Below are 6447 nucleotides of genomic sequence, written 5' to 3'. Positions count from 1 at the left end.
TACTGATAAAACATATCATAACATATATATGGTATACGATTTTGATTAATATCCACTTAAAAATTAAATTATTTTTTAATACAACATTATTTTAAAACAATACAAGCATAATATGCTATGTATATTATACAATAAGTTTAAATAATATAAAAAAATACACAATTTAACTTGTTACTCAACTGTTTGTTCATCTTTTCACTTGTTTGTTAACTTTGTAAATGGAATACTTGAGCTTGAACTTTAGATATTATTGATTCCATTTCAGGTATTATATTAGAGACTGCAACTCTTGATCTGATTCCACATTTAATTTTGTCCTATATTTGTTTTTTGTTACGGTAAGACTGAAAACGCCTTAGCATGTTCTATATAAAACAAAATGGAAAATTAACTTTATTTTATTTTTATATAAAGTGGAAAAATCTTTTCGTCTATTATTTTTGGCAACCCCCATACCTATCATTCGCAACCCTCTCAGAGGTCGCGACCCCTAAGTTGAAAACCATTGTTATATTAGACTACTATATTTTCGCATCATCTGTTTACCTGCACCATATTATCGTACATCATATGCGCATCAAAATTCTAAACAATAGAAGGGTATACAAATAATTGTACACACATATAATTATATATAGATATTGAATAATTTAATATACATAGGCACAAGTTTTTGTTCAATAAGCATTTAAAGGACAAATGTCGACCAAATTTATAAAAAGCTCAACAATTTGCAAATTATTTTGTAGTTAAAAATTTAATATTCAGTTGAATTAGGTACATTACACGGCCATAGTTATACTAAAAAATATACATAATATATAAACATATAGGTAGTTTGAGTAAAAATTGTGTTCAGTTCAATTAGGGATATTACAGTCATAGTTATAATTTTAATACAAATATAGGTACATATAGTTTGAGAAAAGCTAAACGCTTTTGGGTATACAACTTTTTTTCAGTTCTATTGTTAAATAATATTGATGCGCAAATGATGTAGGTACGACCTTTTAAACGATCGATGCACAAACGATGTATAACCCAAAAATGGAACGATGCGCAACTGTCTTACAAAAAAGGTCAAAAATAACAATAGTGATGCGCAAACGACAACCGGTGAGACTGTTATAATAATTCATAAAATAAAATCCACTCGACGTCGTTATCGCTGTTTTTGTCGATTTTATAATTGGTTATTATTTCAATAATAGTTATCGACGCCTACCTATGATAAAGTTGTTATCGACGGTAATTTTGTCGACTTGTCATGCTATATAATTTATTATTCGTACCGTCGGCAGTTTGCCGAAAGTCTCTTATCACAACAATTTTCCCAAAACAAAATACCAATATAAAAAAGATTTTTGTTTGGTGGGGGGGGGGGAACCCCTTACACCAAGCCATGGGATTGGCATTTTTTGATAAAAATATAAATACTGAGATGAAAAGAAAAATGGTGAAACGATTAGATAGTAACAACAGTTCAAATGAAAGTACAAAACGTTTAAAAATGAACAACAGTGATATGGACGAGTTTATCAAAAATGAAATAGATATTTTCGTTAACAGTGAGACCCGAGATTTGTTCAAACTATTTAATTTGGATGAAAGTTTTCTTGAAAATGATTCATCGACTTGGGATAACATTCATAGTTATAAAAATGCATTAAATATTGTAACCAAGTTACGAGTAGTAAATGAGACGGTAATTTGCCCCCCACGGCTGCACCGATTTTTATCTGGAGACTTTAACGGTCGTCTATCATATTTGCGACCCACCATCCTATTCAAACCTTATAGTTATTTTAATACTGTCACGCCGTGGTGCAACTTGTGTTGCATTTCAGTCTGTGTAAAGGAGTAATACTTCCTAAATGGGTCGTACTAACTGCGGAATCTGTACGGAATTTCTACAACGCGATCAACCCACAACATCCTGCCCCAAATGCAACAACCTTTTCCACCCTTCCTGTATCAACGATACTCCAAATAATTCACAATGGATCTGTAACGATTGTACTTCCCTTCCCAGTCGGACAAGTACCGACGACAAGTTTAACCTCATTTTGCAAGAATTAAAATCTATTAAGTCTAACCAATCCAAATCAGATGAAGCTCTGAAATTTATCTCTTCCTTGGTTAAAGCGTTAAAAGATAGAGTTTCGGGGCAAGGTAAAACTATGACGTCACTTAGTCAAGCGATGAACACCTTAAACGAAAATTTAAATACTGTAACCGGCGATGTTAAGTCACAAGGTGCAATTATTGGAGGATTAAATACAAGAATCGCTGCAGTGGAAAAAAGTTTGTACGAAACCGTGCATTGTCCACCACCTACTACTACTACTCTTGCTCTGAATGACATAACTCATTAAATCCAATTACGATCCCGCTGTGCTTTTCATATCATTATTCGTGATGTACCAGAGTCATCTGTCAGTACATTGGCCTCTTCCACTTCAGAAGACAAAACATTTGTCAAAGAAATGTTGGATAAACTCGAGCCTAAACTGCCAGAAACGGTAATTCGCAAAGTTTTTAGGGTTGTAAAGACTATCAATGATAAACCACGACTATTAAAAGTAGAGTTCACCTCTCATGAGTAGATGAACCATGTAGTAATATCCTTTCTATGCCTTCGTTCCAACATTCTCTATGAGAACTCTCAGGTATCTATCACCAGGGATCGCACACCCTCCGAAAGACGTTCAATATATAAAACACATCAGGAACTACGTGATAGACAAGAAAAGGGTGAATCCAACATCTCAATCCGTTAACTCTATGCCAGGACCAACATATCACACCAGTCAAAAAACTAAGAGAAGTAGCAGCTATATCCATTAATAACCATAATTCATCATGTAAATTTTGTTATTTGTCTAATTTTAGCTGTTTTTTGTCTCTACCCTCCTGCAACCAATGTAATTTATGTATACACTCATCTAGAACATGCCACCAACTCTTTAAAAATGGTTCATTAAATATCCAACCCAGATACTCCCTCACTTCCAATCTAATTCACCATACTCCTGTAGACATACCTAATACTCCCAACAAAGCGCAGACACCCATTTGTTTTACCAAAACTGTAGGGGTCTTAGATCCAAGCTTACTATTTTTAAATGTAATGTTGCTATATTTAATTACGTTTTCATCAGTCTAACTGAAACGTGGTTATGTGAGAGTATTGGTGACAATGAACTAGGCCTGAAAAATTACGTTATATTTAGATGTGTCAGAAATTCATCTACAAGTAGGCTACGTAGAGGTGGTGGTACTCTCATTGCTGTCCGTAAAGATATACGCTGCTTACGCAGTTCACACAACTCCACCAATGTCGAGCACTTATTCGTTAAATTCTCTACTCAGGACATCTCATTTATTCTCTCCTCGGTTTATATTCCTCCTAGTAGTCCTTTTACCTTATAATAATCTCATGTACCATCCGTTCAAACTATTGCCCTTGCTAATACTAATTGCACATTCATATTTTGCGTGGACTTCAACCTACCAGATATCTCATGGTCCAATGATAACTATGGTCTGTTATACTCCTCTCCATCAAGTCACTGTCTTCCTGAATCATTCTCATATCTAAATCTTTTCCAGCTAAATAACGTGTCTAACAATCAAGGTAAACATCTTGATCTTGTCTTCTCAAACAACAACAACAACATATATATCGAAAAATCTTCATCTAATGTCGTGCCCTACGCTTGACATATCCCTTCCAAGTATAGCTGATACTCCTTCTCTCGATAAGTTCCATACCTACTTTAACTTCAGGAAAACTTCATACCCAGAAATACTTAACTCATTTAACTGGCCTGAAACCATAAGCAATCTTAACGTAGATTCAGCCACAAATGCACTTTACGATGCCCTCCATTCTTCTATCCTACAATTTATAACTAAGAACATATATGTAAAGTCCAAGTTCCCCTCCTGGTTCTCAAAAGATCTAAAATCCATTGTTCTCGCCAAAAAAAAGCACACGCGGTCTATAGGTCCTCTAATAAGTCACAAGATTACACTCACTTCTCTAACCTCCGTGCAAAATATAAATTTGAATCAAAACGCTGTTATAAAGCATTCCTAACATGCACCGAAAATAACTTCGTAAACAATTCGCAATCATTCTGGGACTTTGTTCATAACAATAAATCTAACAGTGATATTCCTGAAAATGTATACCTTGATGAATGCCCTAGTTCAGGTTCTGTCCCCGTCTCTAATTTATTCTCATTCTATTTCAATTCCTTTTTGACTACCCCTTCTCCTGTTTATCCAGATAACTTCCTCTTCCTATATTACGAATTGCCGAGTAACTGTAATTTTAGTTTAGCTGACGTCGAGGCTGGTCTTGCAAAATTAAAGAATGTGAAATTCATTGGACCAGATGGTCTACCAGGTACTCTCTTATATAACCTTAAGTATTTTCTGCGTGTTCCTCTATTTCAGATATTTAGGCATTCTTTGGACGAAGGTATCTTCCCGTCGATCTGGAAATTAAGTTCAATTACTCCCATCTTCAAGTCTGATGACAAATCGAACGTCAGAAACTACAGACCCATCTCCATACTAAGTCATATAGCGAAATTATTTGAATCTCTAGTTTTACTTAACATACAGCCATCTCTTAATGCAATCTTAATCGATGAACAATATGGTTTTAGACCCGGGCACTCCGCTCCTATGAACCTAACAATTTTTAATAACTTTATATTAAAAGCGTTCGATAATAAATCCCAGGTCGATGTAATCTTTACTGATTTCGCCAAAGCTTTCGATCGAGTTGACCACAACATCCTTTCCGAATTTCTCTACAAATCTGGGTTTGGCGAACCTCTTCTGTCCTGGTTCAAACCTTATCTGTCCGGTAGATTCCAATTTGTAAAAATCTATGGATGTAAGTCTGAGGTCCTTACTATCACCTCGGGAGTTCCTCAAGGTGGCCATCTTTCACCTTTTCTTTTTGCATTATTCATCAATGACATGAAAAAAATCATCCCTAATTGTAATTTCCTCGCCTTTGCTGATGACATTAAAATTTTTCGCCAAATTGAATCTAGAGAGGACTGTTTTGCACTGCAGGTCGAACTCAATAATCTAGTTATATCGATAAACTCTACCTATTGGTCTCCACTTAAATGTCAGCAAATGCCAGTCAATGTCATTTTCTCGCAGCAGAAATGTCATAGTTCACAACTACACCATCAATGATACTGTGCTTGAATCTGTTACAAGTAAAAAAGACCTAAGGGTTCTTCTTACCAGTAATCTAAATTAGCACACACATATACAATTGATAAGTTGCAAAGCCTATAAGGTGTTAGGATTTATAAGACGTGTTTCATCCTCTAACTGTCCTCCTCATTAAAAACTCTCTAGTTCGCCCTTTATTAGAATACGCTTGCGTCCTATGGGATCCCTACACTGCGTCCGACTCATTAATTATTGAGCGTGTTCAGAGGCTCTCCCTCAACTTTGCAGGTCGTGTCCTGAAAATCAATCACCCTGTTCATGACTACACACCTGTCCTACGTGAACTATGCCTAGATACCCTAGCAGACAGAAGAGCTAATGTAAATCTTAAATTCCTTCAGAGAATTATTGATGGTACATATGATGCACCTATGGTGCATAGAATTTCGAGTACCTCAACATTCCACACGTTCCACTGCCCCATTTGTCATCCCCTTTCGTACATCCAATTATAGTCGCAATCGCCCCATGGACAGGCTAATGCGTCTGGCAAATGAGTTTACCACCTTTCCGTAGCTTAGTTCTAGTTACCAACACTGCTACAATCCTAATTATACTTTATTCTGTGAATTATTTCTTAACAAATTGTCTAAAAAAAAAAAAAAAAAATGTTTATCAAATAATGTATATCTCAATAATTACTTTACCTTTGTTAAAATTGCCCTAACAGGCGTTAATTAATAATAAATTATTAAATTATTAATAATAAAAAAAAACTATAATAATACATCAATTCAATTTTTTCACATAAATGGTAATTCTATACAGGTTCTCTCACTTTTCATTTATCAAATATTGCAGATCAACAAAAATAACTCCATTATGTTAAATCGTGGTTCGTGATTCGATGATGAGACGTGGTATGTGGGAGTATATTAACAACATTGTCGAAGATTGTGGACCGCGTCATCGGGACTTTCCACTGATTAACAGGTCGGTACGCACTCAAATATAAAAAAAAAAAAATAAAGAAACTATTGCTGAGAAGGATGTGCAGTCAGTATACCTCGTTACTACGTCATTACGTTAGTGTCCGTTTTCAACGCAACAATTAATTAGCATAATACTTATTATTATAAATACGTAGTAAAATATATTATTACCAGCTAATGCGGATAACCTTTATACGTCACTCAATAATTGTTTTTTTTTATTGTAATCGTACATAGTACTAATGTT

Source organism: Acyrthosiphon pisum, chromosome X (assembly GCF_005508785.2).
Source record: "Acyrthosiphon pisum isolate AL4f chromosome X, pea_aphid_22Mar2018_4r6ur, whole genome shotgun sequence".
NCBI lineage: Eukaryota > Metazoa > Arthropoda > Insecta > Hemiptera > Aphididae > Acyrthosiphon > Acyrthosiphon pisum.
The sequence above is the reverse complement of the archived record's forward strand: the minus strand, read 5'-3'. Positions refer to the sequence as shown.